Here is a 14875-nt window from a genome sequence, read left to right on the forward strand (position 1 = left end):
TGAAAAGATCTTTGGATCTACAAATACCGACCCGACCTAAAGCGAATACAAGTAAATACTATATGTTTAGTGCTTAGTATAAACATATCAACTATAGAAAAGTTTTGAATACATTTAAAAGCAAACAACATGCTCGGGTGCTTAAGATGACACGTAAGCAAGTATCGTTCCATGGGTTAGTAAAAATGTCGTACTGCGTCGCAACAAAGAACATATCCGCTGATTGTGACATTAGCCTATGGATTAATGAAGCTTTGACATAACGAATCAGCTATTGGTAGTGATAAATTGATTTTTATGAAAGCCATAACGAAAGCGACGCAATTAGATACAAATATACGTATGTTTGGATATACTTATGCAGACACGTACTGTGTGTGTGCTGTTTACAGCTTGTCTACTTGCTGATGGGCAATAGATTTCATCTGAAATCGTAGTAGGTAATGAGTTCAAAGAAAGTTATTGGCAGTTGGAGCTTGTTAAGTCAATATTTTTTACTAGTACCGCTTTTGATGAAGGCAAATCTCCTGCAAACAACTGTCGGAGATTAAAGTACGAGATTTGTTCCAAAAGTATCGCGAATTTTGTATTTCTTAAGAGAGTGTGTACTTATTCATGATTATTTATTTTGTGCCCATGAAAGTGATTACCCTTAGATAAATACACTTACGCTATTAGGTAAGTAGATATCGGTAAATATGCGATACTTATCTCAGATTGAATTTATTTTCCAACGGTCACGTGTGAATTTTTAGATCACCGAAATGAAGATATGATACTCTTCTATAGGGAATATAATCTTTCGATCCCAGTTATTTGAAAAACATATTTCCCAAATTTATACAAGTGTAGTGTTGTTAATATGATTCCGAAGATGTGGCACAGATTTTCTGTTCTTTGAATCACTCCATAAAAATTATGATATAAATTGCAATGAATTAATAATTTGGCCTACAGAATCGCAGACTGTCCAAGCACAATACTATGTGTTTTCCAGGTTTGACCTAATATAAAGTTTTTATCGAAATAATCGGATTTAATATCCTAATAAGAGTATTTGTACTCTATGCCATTGCAACAAGAATGAAAAATAAAGCCATCGGAACGAAGCTTCTGCATTTCTTTAAAGCTCCTCATATATTTTCTAAAGCTTTATAAGCAGACTTAATAGGCAATGTGCTTTGTTGGATCAAATAAATCGATGTAATGGAATTTTGTGGACCTACATGTACTATTAATTGCAAGATAGAGTAGTGCTTCATTCCATAGATTGCCGAAATAATATTTTGGTCGAATTTTCTTGAATCACCTGAGATGGTCTACAAAAAGCTATGTTTAATATAGATTAGAAGGAGTAGGTAGAAGCAGTTGGTATTCTGCCGATAAGTGTTGCTGTTGGAAATATTATCTTTTAACTGAATAATTATTTTCTATGTACAAAGATATGTGTCGTTCATTGTGAACTAACTCTACAACTAGTACTGACTTCTATGATGCCGTAGTGGTACCAGTTGAGTTGCTTCATTTTTAGAATGAAATATATGATAAATTGTTAGCCCATTACAAAAAAGAAATACAATTTTTATATTATGGAGTTACATCACTTTTACAATGACCGACACATATATGTATGTATATGCTCGTCTCAAGTAGTAAAGTACAAAATTGTGCAAAATCTGTCAATGAAATTTTGGTAAAGCTTTTATGCAACATTTTCATTATAAAATAAACGACGCTAACTTCACACAAATACGAATAATAGTTAAAATGTGAGTTTTTAACTATTATTCTACGAGTTGATTACAAATTTGATGCCTCAGAAATTTTCCAATGAAACTTGTTAAAGCTTTCTTTTAAACATCATTTTGGTTTCAGGCACGATAATTGAGCTTTTTTAGTAGGAGCTTAATATCATGCTTCTAGATATTCATTAACCACGCCTACTTTACGCATACTAACTTAAAATTTTGTGTCTGTGTTGGCATCTGACACATTAATTGTGTTTTCTTTAGTGAAAGCTTGAAAATTCGCTGCATAAAATTTATTGAAAACAAATTTTTAGAGCTGCAAAGTGAAAATAGAAAGATATCGAGCTAATATTTATCATTTGCAACGCCCTTAATGGGTAGTGAAAAAACCAAAATACTTTCAACAACTTTTGTTTCGCTTTTCTTATTTTTATTATATTAGATGACACTATACCACAATATTTTTGCATTATGTTGCATGTAGCGAATTTTTTAGTATCAACTTTTGTCTTTTCTAAAAATTTTCCAAGGCGAAAACAGTAAATAAGTTTATTTGCAAGTAAAAATGTAATTTTATGCTCATAATCCTTACCCACTTCGAAAGCAGGTTACAGGGTTAACGGTATTTATTTATTATATTCGCTGCGACTAACTCTCATATTTGCATTTGCACTTTCTATATTTGCGCGCTGCAAGAATTAATAAAAAATAATGCCAGCGAGCTGTTGGGATGTTTAACTAGGAGAAAGGGGAAAGGAAAGGGAAAGGGCGGCGAAATAAATGTGATACTGTGTTACCCTTTCATAAATAATTTCCAACATAAATTTCATACAAATATTTTGCCTGACGACCCGCTAAGACAGCCAACGTGAGCTGTTTTACCCAGTGTGTGTGGCTAAGTGTGTGCAAATGGCAGTGTGAATGCAAATATGAGTCGCATGTTGCATATGTACATATGTGTATGCATGTGTGTTGCAGCGCAGTGCATGTTGCAGTGTCACAACATTTACTTTTGTGCATGTCAAAACTTAAAAAAGTAACGCTCACACACACGCACACAAAACTTCTAGTTGCTGCACTTTTCCTGTTTGCTTTCGTTGTTTTTGTTGTTGCCATATGCAGCACGAGCGAATATTTGTTGTGTCGTGTTTCTGTTGCTGTCAGCGTTGTATAATTTATGGTCCATCACCCCCATTGGGCTGCTGCTGCCGCTGCCATTGTAAACCAACGAATGCACTTGCATGTGTGTGTGTGTGCGTGCAGCGTTATGCATACATTTGTACACAAATTTATTTGCAATTAATGAATGTCAACACTGTCAACAAGTTTTTCGTTTTTGTATGCGGATTTAAATGTATAGTTGCAGACGGATGACGAGTTCATTTTTAGGTGTCGACCGTCCAAACGGGGTAAGGGCGTGTTACCCACACACCTACACACTAGTAAAAATCTTTGCACTCGTCATATTACACAGTTCACATATGCAGCGACAACTGAACTGAGAATATGCAGTTAAATAAATAAATAAATGAATACTTTTAGAAAATGCACAAAACTGTTACATAAAGCTTAAGTATATTTACAATATACAGTGGTGATAATAAAAATTACACTCTGGTTACTAATTATCTCTCCAAGCTTGAAATATGTGAAGGCTTTCCATTTTCCAAGCTTCTTCTATAACAACAGTAAAGCAAACAAGGAAAAACTCCAACTTCGGTTGCACCGAGGCTATAATACCCTTCACAAATACAAAATATTCCTTCCAAAAACTTTGATCACTCAATTTGTATGCCAGCTTTATGCTATAATTGTTCGATCTGAACAATTTCTTCGGAAATTGTACCGTTATCTAGGAAAATAACTCAAGTAAAATTTTGTGAAGAAATCTTGTCATATAAAGAAGTTTTCCACATCAGCACTTGACTCCGATCGTTCTGGTTGCACTTCATAAATGCTTTAACTAAAAGCTTAAAGAGCTTTGGAGACCCTGAACCGGGCGTAGCTTGCTGCCACGATGTTTGTAACACCCAAAGGGAATCGTCAGATATAGCTAAAGTGTATATATATAGATGATGGGCGCGATGAGCTGAGTCGATTTAGATATATCCGTCCTTTTCGCACCAAGAAACTGCTCATTTGTCGGAACGGCGGATATGGGACAACTATAGCATATAGCTGCCATACAAACTGACCGAATCAACTCAAATTCTTATATACAATTTTTTTTGTTTGACAAGATATTTTCAAGAAATTTGGCAGAGATTATAATCCAATAATTATTGTCCAAAGCAACGGTACATTTCCAACAAAGTGTTCAGATCGAACCACTATAGCATATAACTGTCATACAAACTGACCGATCAAAATTAAGTTTTTGTGTGTAATCTTTTGTATATGTGAAGAGTACTTTTTCACTTTTTTCACTTGTAAAGATTGAATTAAAATAACAAAAAAAAAAACGTTAAAAGCTAAATTTGTCCATGTTTAGCTATTGTAACCGTTTAACACATTTTTTACATAAAACTAAAATTTTATCACGAAAATGCTTCCCACTTTTTCATACGAAATTCCCTTACCGTTCATGGTGCTATTATTTTAACCGACACTGTATGTATAATGCCCATATGAGCTTAGTGAATTGAAAATGTTTAAATACTTGCAGTTGCAGAGCAAAAACTTATCAAGTGATAAGTAAATATTGTATGAAGTTAGTAAATTTGCAAAAGAAATTACTCAAGTGGAAAGTAGAATTCGTAATAAGTGAAGCATGAATAAGTTTATTAGTTCCGAAAAATTGCAAAAACAAACAATACGTCACATAACACCTCTTAAGCAAACAGAAATATGTTTATTTTTCAAGTTTTGAATTTCGCACATAAATCATGAAATGCCATTTTTACAGCTCAAATGTCAAGTATATGTCGCACACAAGCTTACTACATACAACTATACATATGTTATATCCTTTATAACGACTCAATTTTTAATGCATTAAATGCGCTGCATATTGCTGGTATGCATTTGCTTTGTTGCCACAGCCACACAATGCTACGCCTAGCCAATTAAGGCCAACTCATTCATTCTAAAGTCTAATAAATTTATATGACCACTATATAAATTAATATGTACTTTGATATCGTAATAAATATTTACGTGCTTATATTTGCTTACTCAACACGCACACAGGCACACATATTAATATGCACACATATAAATTTCCACTTATACACTCTCAAGCAATATAACACAAGGCACAAAGCATAAAGCGAAAAAGCAATTGTAAAGTGTGGTGAAAGTACGAGAGCTTGTGGCAGGAAAAGCCGGTGGTAGCCGCAGCGAGCGCAGGTGTTGCTACAAATGGGCGTCTGGAAATGCGTGACTTACATGCATAATCAATGGTTAGACGCAGGCTATTAATTGTCATGCACACACACCTACACACAAATATATCTGCACACTTCAGAGCATATCTATATAAATTCAAGCACGTTGAAACACCATACTGTACATACTGCGAAAACTACACTGAAACGGCAGATCACCTCGTGGTAAAATGTGTCCGTTTCCAAAATGAAAGACGAATACTATCCGATAAATTAGGGAAATCCCTACCAATATGTTCCACTGATGTGGTGCGTCATATGCTATCCTCCCAAAATGGCTGGGATACAGTAAGCGGTATAATATCGTATATCATGCAAAAGGCCCGCGAAGACGAAGTAGCTGAAAGACCGAGGGTGCAGTCCCGAGATGCATTACAAAACTAAGACGACCCCATAAGGAAATAGAAATAAAGAAGCATTACTGTGTATAATACCTGCCCTGCGAAGGAAAGCCTAACGGTAGTTCCGCAGGGAAGTACAGGTCTGAGAGCAAGGGGGTGATTTAGCACGTATGCGCTGTACACTTTATATTGTACAGTGAATCGGGCATAATTGATGGTATGGGCCATCAATATCTTTCGAAGATTTACACCCACCTTTGGCGTATCCATAAAAAAAAAAAAAAAAAAAAAAAAAAAAATATATCTGCACTCACACACACACATCTACAAGGCGCTAGCGCACACCTACAGATGCAAAAAGGTGCGAGTGTATTGTATTAAGGCAGATTGACCGGACAGCCAGACACATAAATATTTAACTGTGCAAGCAACAAGCGTTGCCACTATCAGTGAAATATAGACTGACTCTGGATTTGCATGTATGTATGTAGATAACAGTGTGTTTTTATTCATGCGAGTGGCATTAAAAATTAATAAAAACTAAATTATTTAATAGTTTTCCAAATTTTGGGCATTTTCGGCGCATTTTAATTTTATGACCAATTCACAAATTTGAAGTGTTTGAGGAAGTCATAAAACCATAAACAAACTGTAAGAATATTAAAATTGATTACTTAAGCTACTTTAATGCTTTAGTGTGAACGAGAGTCACAGCTAAAGAAAAATAAATGAAATTTAAGCTATTTTTAATCTACCAATGTAACACGACTCCCTCCGTTTTGCAACCTTTGTATTTTAAACAAAGAACACTTCCATATTGGTATTAAAAGGCACACCAAGTGTGAAATTAAAAAAAAATTTTGGTTTTTTTTATATTTCGTTAGCCTATTCTTTTAAAAATAACGTACTAAAATTTTAAAGCCAAAGCTCAAATAGTTTATGAGTTACAGCCTTCTAATATGTAACCGTTTATTGACTTTCGGGGTAACGAATTCGCACGAGTATATAAATTATCTGAGAATCAAATGCATCACAATGCGCCAGCGACGGTGACAAGACTCACCCAAAGGGCGGTGGACCTACAGATTGATACCGGACATTCATTCGTGGATAGACAGACGACATGGTGACCTCGATTTGCATCTGACCCAAACGCTCCGAAGGAGCTCTTTTGGATGCTTGCGATTCACCACTAGATTATTGGGCTCAATCCGCATGCTCAGCAAGCGTTGGTCAAATACTAGCAGCTGCGCAGTCGCAAGGTAATTCTGGACCAGCGTAAATCACATGAGGTAAATCGCATGAGACATGAGGTTTGTGGATGTTCTAACTGGACACTGTCCGATAGGGACTCATGTGGTTAAATAATTTACCGAATGTCAGTTACATCAGCTGCTGAAAAGAAGATAAAATCAATATTTCTCCCTTAAATGTCCCGCCTCTGCCAGATTAAGGCTAAAATGCCTCGGATCTCATACTTTTAGACATCCAGGTGAAATAGCGGATACACAGCAGTTTTTCTTCGTGTTGCACAGAGGATTGTACATAAGAGTCTAAGTGTGATCCCCCGCCATCTAACCTAACCTAACCTAACCTATAAGGCGCAGAATGCAATAAGAAGGTGAAGAAATCAGTGATCGCTCTCAAAGAAAATAAGGTTCCTTAAACCCACATTGCTTCGAAAAAATTTAATGTTTAAAGAATATTCGTTTTGTATTGCAAAATAGATTTTAAACTTGGCCTCTGGTTTTATTTATCATCAGTACTAATTTGCAGAAATAATATATTGCTTTTTAACCATTAATTAAATTTTAATTTCTTACCGCTACAAAATGCACCTCTGTGCTTAAGCAAAACAAAGCGAAGAAAAAATGAACCGAGAAAAAAGTGAAGTACTGGCATATGTTGCACTAATGACAATTTAAACATCAACATGCTTGGGGTTTCGGACACAATACCCAAGCGATATATCAAGTATACGCTAGCAAACAGCACACTCGAAAATTACCCATTAGCCTGACTGTTGAGCCTTAAGGACCTATTGTACAGGGTACTACGAGTCTACATGCGCTTGATTACTCAGATCCATTGCTTACGACAACTTCATTTGTGTTGTTGTGAATGTGCTCGACTGCTCGTATAGCGGTATACAAATGTATTTAAAGTGTGAATTGAATTTGTAAACTTTCAACACTTTTACACCCTTTCTACAATAGCAAAAACAAAAAACAAAAACAAAGAAAGGCCAAAGCAAATAGAACCTTAAATGTCGAATTTGAAAATTCAGAGGATTGCCAGTTGTAAGCTGCCGGTAAAGCGAGTGCATAGAAAGAAAGAGGAGCAAGAGAGAAAGAGAGAGAGAGTTAGAGGAAGCGAGAGGCAAGAAGGAGGCGTGCGAGAAAAAACTGCATGCCCAAGTGGTCACATTGGCTAGGCAAGTTTGTGAACTTAAACAAATTCGGGTTGGGATAATTCGTTTACGCTCAATTGAACTTTGTGCAAAAATTTATTGTATTTGCATATCTAGCTTGGGTGCTGACTGCTGCACACACATATACGAACATACATTTTCATAAAAGGAGAGAGTGTGTTTGCCTAACCGGAACCGGATGCAACGATAACAGCATTGTGGCCATGCATAAATTGCTTTTTCACTTTCGTACACACACACACTCACCTACATATACATATATATATATATATATACATACAAACATATAAGTACAAATGTGCTACGTTTTATTGCACGAGACTTTCGAGCAAGAGCACACAAATGCAACAGGAAGCGCACACATACATATGTACGTAACACCAGCTCATACACACACACACTCATGCATACATATATGTCTATGTGTATGTATGTGTATTCGCATTTACAAACGTGCAGCCGCATAGCGCAACAGTTCAACAGACATTTGAGGTGCAAATGGAAAATTTTCAAGATGCCCGGCATCAGCAGCAGCAGCACCACTACCAACAACAACAACAACAATTCGAATGACACACAGACAAAAAACGGTATAATGGCACGCCGAGTGAGTACATAAGCCGCATGGCAGCTCTGCTTTGCTTGTGGCGAAAAGAAAGTGCTTTCGCTTATTGCTCCTTGGCCTGACTTTTACTACCAACTGGCATGCCTACGCCACCACTTCCTGCCGCCAGCGCCATATTCGGGTTGTGCGCATAGTTTGCACATTTGCCTATTTGCCTGCCAGACGGCAACGCCAGATTGCCAGCTTGAGTGCCTGAGTGTATGTGTGTATGTGCCTGTGTGTGTGTCTGTGTTCGGCTACAATAAAATGCAATAAGTGCCCTTCTTACTTTTTTGCTGCAGCCACAAATTCGCAAACTATTTCAGGTTAGCAAGAAAGTGCCATCAACTATTGCACGCACCACTTGAAAATTAAATAACCCAGCAAGGCAATGCTCGAGCGCCTGCATTAAGCACACAAACACACACTGACATACACACAAAGAGAGAGGTGTGCATAAATATGCAAGTAAATTATGTAAGCTGAAGGAGTTTCTATGCAGCTTGCTGAAATATTTTCATACCCTACTTCCGAAAGCGCAAGAAAATATTATAAATATATTACCAGCAGCTGCCCCACTAAGACTGTCTTTCAGTGCTTGCAACATGGAGCCTTATGTAGGCCACTTAGGGTGTTTATCTTTTGACTGTCATTGATAAATAGTGAAGTTTTGTCAAGATGGATTATGCGCGTTGCATATAAATGTTGAAGTACATGCTTTCACATAACTCGATAAGCATTTTATATGAGTGCACGACGTGCGTGACTACTTCTAGCGAAGTCCTGAGTTCCTCTGCAGGCATATGGAGAGTATGGAAATAACCAACCGTAGGCAGACATCGTCAAACCTGCGAGTGCAGTTTTCAGTTGAAAATATAGTTGTAAATATCTGCTATAAGTTCCAAAGACCTATGTAATTGAAACTGCGGTTGCGAAATGCATTAACACAAGCCAAAAGGAATGTCATACCACAGATACCAACATTACTATAGCCATTAATTATAACATTTCGGAAAACGAATGCAAATGCGTCTTATATGTAAATACTTCAATTTTGACATTCGAGAAAAAAAATCGAAGCTATCATTGACTTCACAAATAAAAAAATTAATCGACGCCAAATTTCGTGAAGATATCTCGTCAAATAAAAAAATTTTCCATTCAAGAACTTTTAGTTTGTATTGTAGCTATATTTTATAGTGATCCGATAACGGCGTTTCCGACAAATGAGCAGCTTCTTGGGGAGAAAAGAACGTTTGCGAAATTTCAGATCGATAGCTCAAAAAATGAGAACTAGGCGTGTATATAGGCGGACATCGAATCTAAATCGGCTCAGCTCGTCACGCTGATCATTTTTATATATTTATATATTTTTTTATAGGGTCTCCGATTTCTTCTTGGTGTTACAAACTTTGTGGGAAACTTAATATATCCTATTCACGGTATAATAATAAAATTATGACTCTCTTTTTATATTGTCTTGTTGAATACCCTAAATATAGGTCAGAGACGTGCATGAAAACTCACAGAATGTTAAAATATATTTATGATTACAGCGATGCTAAGATGTCGTCGTAACTTGTGCATACATATCTAGTAGTATTCGGCGTCGTTAATATTAAGTGAAGGATAGATAATATTGAAGTAAAACTTCGAGCAGTGCTTTCAAATGGTTGGTATGGAACCTATAAAGCTTCTGTCGTAGCTAAATGGAGCGTAAGCAAAGATAATCCGCTAAATTTCTGTCACCATTAGCGGAAACCAATAAAATCTCCTGATCTGTAACCACACGTGGGTAAGTGCAGTGTTAGATATCTTATATGATATAACTCAAATAGTTATAGTGATACCGGTATAATCCATACCGCACCATTTATTACCAACTAAGGCTTCAAAGAGCCTAAGCCAGTCAGTAATGAATGACTGTTCAAATAAAGAGAACGACACCTTCAATATCCACGATTTCTACCGGATATAATAAATATAATATTAAATTTGGTGATTACTTACAAATAATGACTACTTCGCATTTATACGATCGGTATGTATTTAAATAACAACTTCGGTACTACAATTGACTATTATTTATGTCTTTGGTCTAACTTTTCCTCAATTACCTGTTGACTGAATGTTCAAGTTAATGAACGTTACTGTCTATGCTCTTTCACGAAGTCACTATGGGACAGCCTAAAAGTAGGCGGTTTTTGGAAATAAAAAAATCTTACTGTATCATTTTGTTTTTTAGCTTTAAAATTTTGAAGAAAAAAATTAACTATTTATCGGGCTATACGCGATTCCGGTCTTTTCTGTGGATGAAGCCTAGGTTAGGTTATGTTAGGTCATAGGGTTGATCCAAAATCGATGGATCTCACTTGGACAGATATTCGCCATTAAGGTTACCCATAAACTCCTAAAAGTGGATCAAGAGATAAGTATAGATCCACAAAGCTTTTTGAGCTCACCACAAATTTGTTAAGGCGCTTAATGTCAATACCAGCAACTTTACTACGTTCGCCAAAGGTATGTCTACCGCGATATTTCAATCTCAGTCTGTCACAAGCCAGGCAATAAAGTAGGAAGTGACAAGATGATTCCAAATCGCTTTCTCCATTCAGCTTTGGCACGCGTGTAAACTTATTGGACAGTGGCCAGTCAGAACACCTACAATTGCGTCGAGATTGACTTTGCTAAGAGCCAGTATTTCGGAGAACCTCTTACGGTTCCCTCCTTAGCAAGCTTATCGGCTTTATAGTTTCTGGCAATTCCGCTGTTAACAGGCACCCATATAGGTCTAATATGAAAGAAGCTTGAAACTATAGCTAATGAGGTCATACATCCTTAACTAGTTTTGAGCGCACAGTCAGCGACTTCAAAGCTAATATAGCCGCTCGGATATTGGAGTGATGGATGAAACCTAAGAAAAATATCAACTAAAAAGTATTGATTTATTTTACCTGCCGAAATTCAATATTTGAACAGATTCAATAACTGGTAGGTCATTGTATGGAGAACTATATAAGGTCATGCAAAATAGTTATCGGAACATTGTCTTCAAGTAATCATTTAATCAAATTTGAAAAAATTTACTTTTGAGAAAATCGCGTTTAAATATGAACTAATGAAGCTGACTCCTATACTACTCAAAAACTATTTGAGATATCGATTGTTTTTTAATTTCACGCGAGATGTGCCGCTTAATTAACACTAGATGAAGTTCAGCTAGCTAAGATATAGTATGCTGATGTTCTGTGCAGCTGAAAGTGAGACAGCAAACACTATTTTTAGAAACAGTTATAGAATATTTGAACTTTAACAATTTTTTTGTGAGCAATTAGAAAGCGCCACTTCCACTTGTAACCATATCTTCATATGAAATGTGTTTTGTGAGGCATGTATTGTACATTTATCAAAGAAAGTGAACTTCAATTTATTGCAACAAAAATATTTGGGAAACTATGTCCTATGGAGCACACATAAAGCACAGCAGGCCACCATTTTCGCTTTGTAGTTACGATTATGCACATAAATAAACTGCTGGAATGGCCTACAGGCCCTTGTTGCTGTTTTGAATGCCTTTCAACACCCTGCTTACAAGTTTGCAACATTGTAGTGTTATTATTGCTGCTTTCTGGTTTTTGGTGCAACAGTTTGCAGCTGCTGCTGCTTCTTGCCATTTCAATACTGCCATTTTAATACTGCCATTCATACATACATATACATATTTACACGTCTACTTTAGTTGTATAGTTTTTTGTACGCCATAAAAGCTGAGTAGCGGCATATTGCAACACTGCAAGGCGCCAGGCGAACGCTTGTTGCAATTGCTTTTGATATCGCACACATTTATATGCGCGCACTTATTTGATATTTTATTTGCCACACTACATACACAAATAAGTTGTTTAACTCACCGAAATTTCGTCCGAACAAAGGAGCAAAGCGCAAACGGAATGAAATATCTGAAAAGGAAAAGAAAATAAACAAGTCAGTGAAAATGTAATTTTCTTTGCTTATGTTGCAAAATGTGGCATAATGTTCCCATGCATTTGCATTTGTCGGCAAAGGCTTTGATAGCGCTGAAAATGCCGGCACAACAACAACAACATAACTAACAAGCGCACGCCTTCTTGTGCCCGCCGCCCGCACCCGGCGCTGTGCAGGGTCGTCGTGTGTCAAGAAGTTCAAGTGTGCAACATGACGTACAGTTGAAGTATTTTAATTCACCTTTCGGCATTTCATATGTGCCAAACACACACTCACACACATATCCACATGTGCGTGCGTGTGTGTGTGTTTTTACATTAGTTTGGGCATGCTTTTGTGTTATTATTAGAAATTGCATGTAATTATCGTGCAATAAAATACACTTACACTGTCGTGCTGCAACTTCTTCTTCTTCTTTCGTTTTATTGTGCAGCTTTTATGTTTCTGCTCCACAAGCAGCGGCATGGAACTTTGTGGCAAGTCGAGAGCTAAGTAGCAAGGCGTTATTTTTCGTTTGGCTTTGTTTGCCTCAAAAGTTTGGCAACTCAAATTCATGCGAGTGCGCTGTTGTTTTTGCTATTGTTGGCAGCATGTAAATGAATTAAATTAATTTCCATGAAAATTGCACAGCTCTAATTACATTGCGAGCAAATTATTAATTGGCCTTTACTCTGGTTTTGACATTTTAATTGCTTATGCAAAATAAAATTACATTTTGTAGCAATCGCATTCGGGCGCATTCGGTAGTTTGTGGCGAAAGTGCAGCAAAACTCACTGTAAGTTGTTAAAATTATTAGCGCATACTTTGAGCGCTTGAGCTGACGTCGTCTCTAACGGATTCATACTTTGCACTGTGGCACTCTGTTTGGGTGCATTCGTGTGTTGCATATTTGATTAACTCGTGCAAAAACTGGAACAGCAGAAGTTGCTCAAAAGCGAAATCAGCAACCGAAACTGAAGAGCAGAGATATTTGTATAAAAAAAAGTGAAGTGCCACTTCTCTCTGCCACAAGTATTAAGGTCAAAGATTGCAATGGTTGACCTTTTGAATTTGATCAAATTCGAAAAGAGAATTTATAACAACTATGGGAGGGAGAAATTCGGTTGGAATGGAATGTTATAAGCTCTCGCTAAAGTAAATTTGATACACCTTTGAAATTCAGTTTTGTTAACAGGCAGAAATCGTTGTATACGATGAATGAGCGATGTAGTAAGATAAAGACCAATTTCATTCGCTTTAATACCTATACCTTAACATTTTTTTTATTATATCTCACAGACAATAGTAGAAACTTATTTTTATGTAGTATGAGGGGATCTTAAGAAAATTAAGATTGAGGTCTAATACATCCACTTAATATTTATGTCTTTCGACTTTATCCCTTAAAATTTCAACTTTCCCTGGGATCGGTCTTTCCTATCCCGAACTCAGATAATCACCAGAAGCCAAAACACCTCGGCTGAACGAAACCGAAGTAAATAAAACCAATAATGTTTTGTGGTGTATTCGTCTAGTGGAGGGTGCTCGAAAAAGCTACACTCGCTAAGAAGCTTGAAGACTACACCACTATACCAAAATGCTACTAAATGCCATTCTATACACAGCACCCGGGGACATAACCGGCATGTGCATTGCTGCGAATGTTGGTGTATTCTTCTCTCAGTTATGTAAATATGAAATGATTCAAATAGGGACACTCTGAAATTCTCTCGTTCTTCGACCGCATTCCTGAAAATTTGGACTATTGCGTCGCAGAGCCTACTCGTGGTGGTTTTTTCTCTGCTCACATACCCACGATGGATATTTGGAAAGGGCGAAATCACTGGCGAAGAGACGCAGTGAGCTTTTTTACGAATGTGTCGAAGCTCAAAGGGAAGGTTAGAGGTGGGGTCTTCTGTAAGGAGCTCTTCGTCAAGCTTACGTTTCAGGCTACTATATAACTGAATTGTTTTTCATAGCGAAATCAACAGGAGTCGGACCGGTCTTAATTGGGTGTACATATGTTGCAATTTTATATTTACTTAATAGTGTTTCTGGGTTTGTTCAAAATGTCAGAATGATATTGCGTTGTATGTTGTAATTATATAGTTTCAAATGTGGAAAATAAACAAAAATACAACTGGTCTTATGCGACATATTTGATTTTCTTTGCCGGACTGCAGTCCGGGTCTCGCGTGTAGATTTGAATAATTTTACGACAATAATTTTCCTTTCAAAAATCAGCACGCTCATCAATGGAAGCTTGAGTTTAAATATTGATTTTGCTATTGGATTTTATAATAGATCAATGACGGGTTTTTGTTCTTAAACATTTCATTTGAATATCAGATTCTTATTAGCAGAAAAATCTTGATCACCGCCGGACACCTTTTTGCGGTGG

General features: G+C 36.7%; 1 protein-coding gene and 1 long non-coding RNA gene across 3 annotated transcripts in view; one reads left to right on the forward strand and one right to left on the reverse strand.

The window, feature by feature from the left end:
- LOC106627937 (putative uncharacterized protein DDB_G0291608) overlaps positions 1–14875 on the reverse strand; it is a 180952-nt gene that overhangs the window by 47232 nt on the left and 118845 nt on the right. Inside the window, exon 3 of one of the 2 annotated variants that reach the window (XM_014248275.3) lies at positions 12422–12469. The exons of the other annotated variant lie outside the window; for it this stretch is intronic. The gene's annotated coding sequence lies outside the window, so the exon portion shown is untranslated. The remainder of the gene's footprint in view (positions 1–12421; positions 12470–14875) is intronic. 2 annotated transcript variants of the gene reach the window in all.
- LOC118681456 (uncharacterized) overlaps positions 1–14875 on the forward strand; it is a 101556-nt gene that overhangs the window by 19727 nt on the left and 66954 nt on the right. The gene's annotated exons all lie outside the window — the stretch shown is intronic.

Source organism: Bactrocera oleae, chromosome 5, assembly GCF_042242935.1.
Source record: "Bactrocera oleae isolate idBacOlea1 chromosome 5, idBacOlea1, whole genome shotgun sequence".
Taxonomy (NCBI): domain Eukaryota; kingdom Metazoa; phylum Arthropoda; class Insecta; order Diptera; family Tephritidae; genus Bactrocera; species Bactrocera oleae.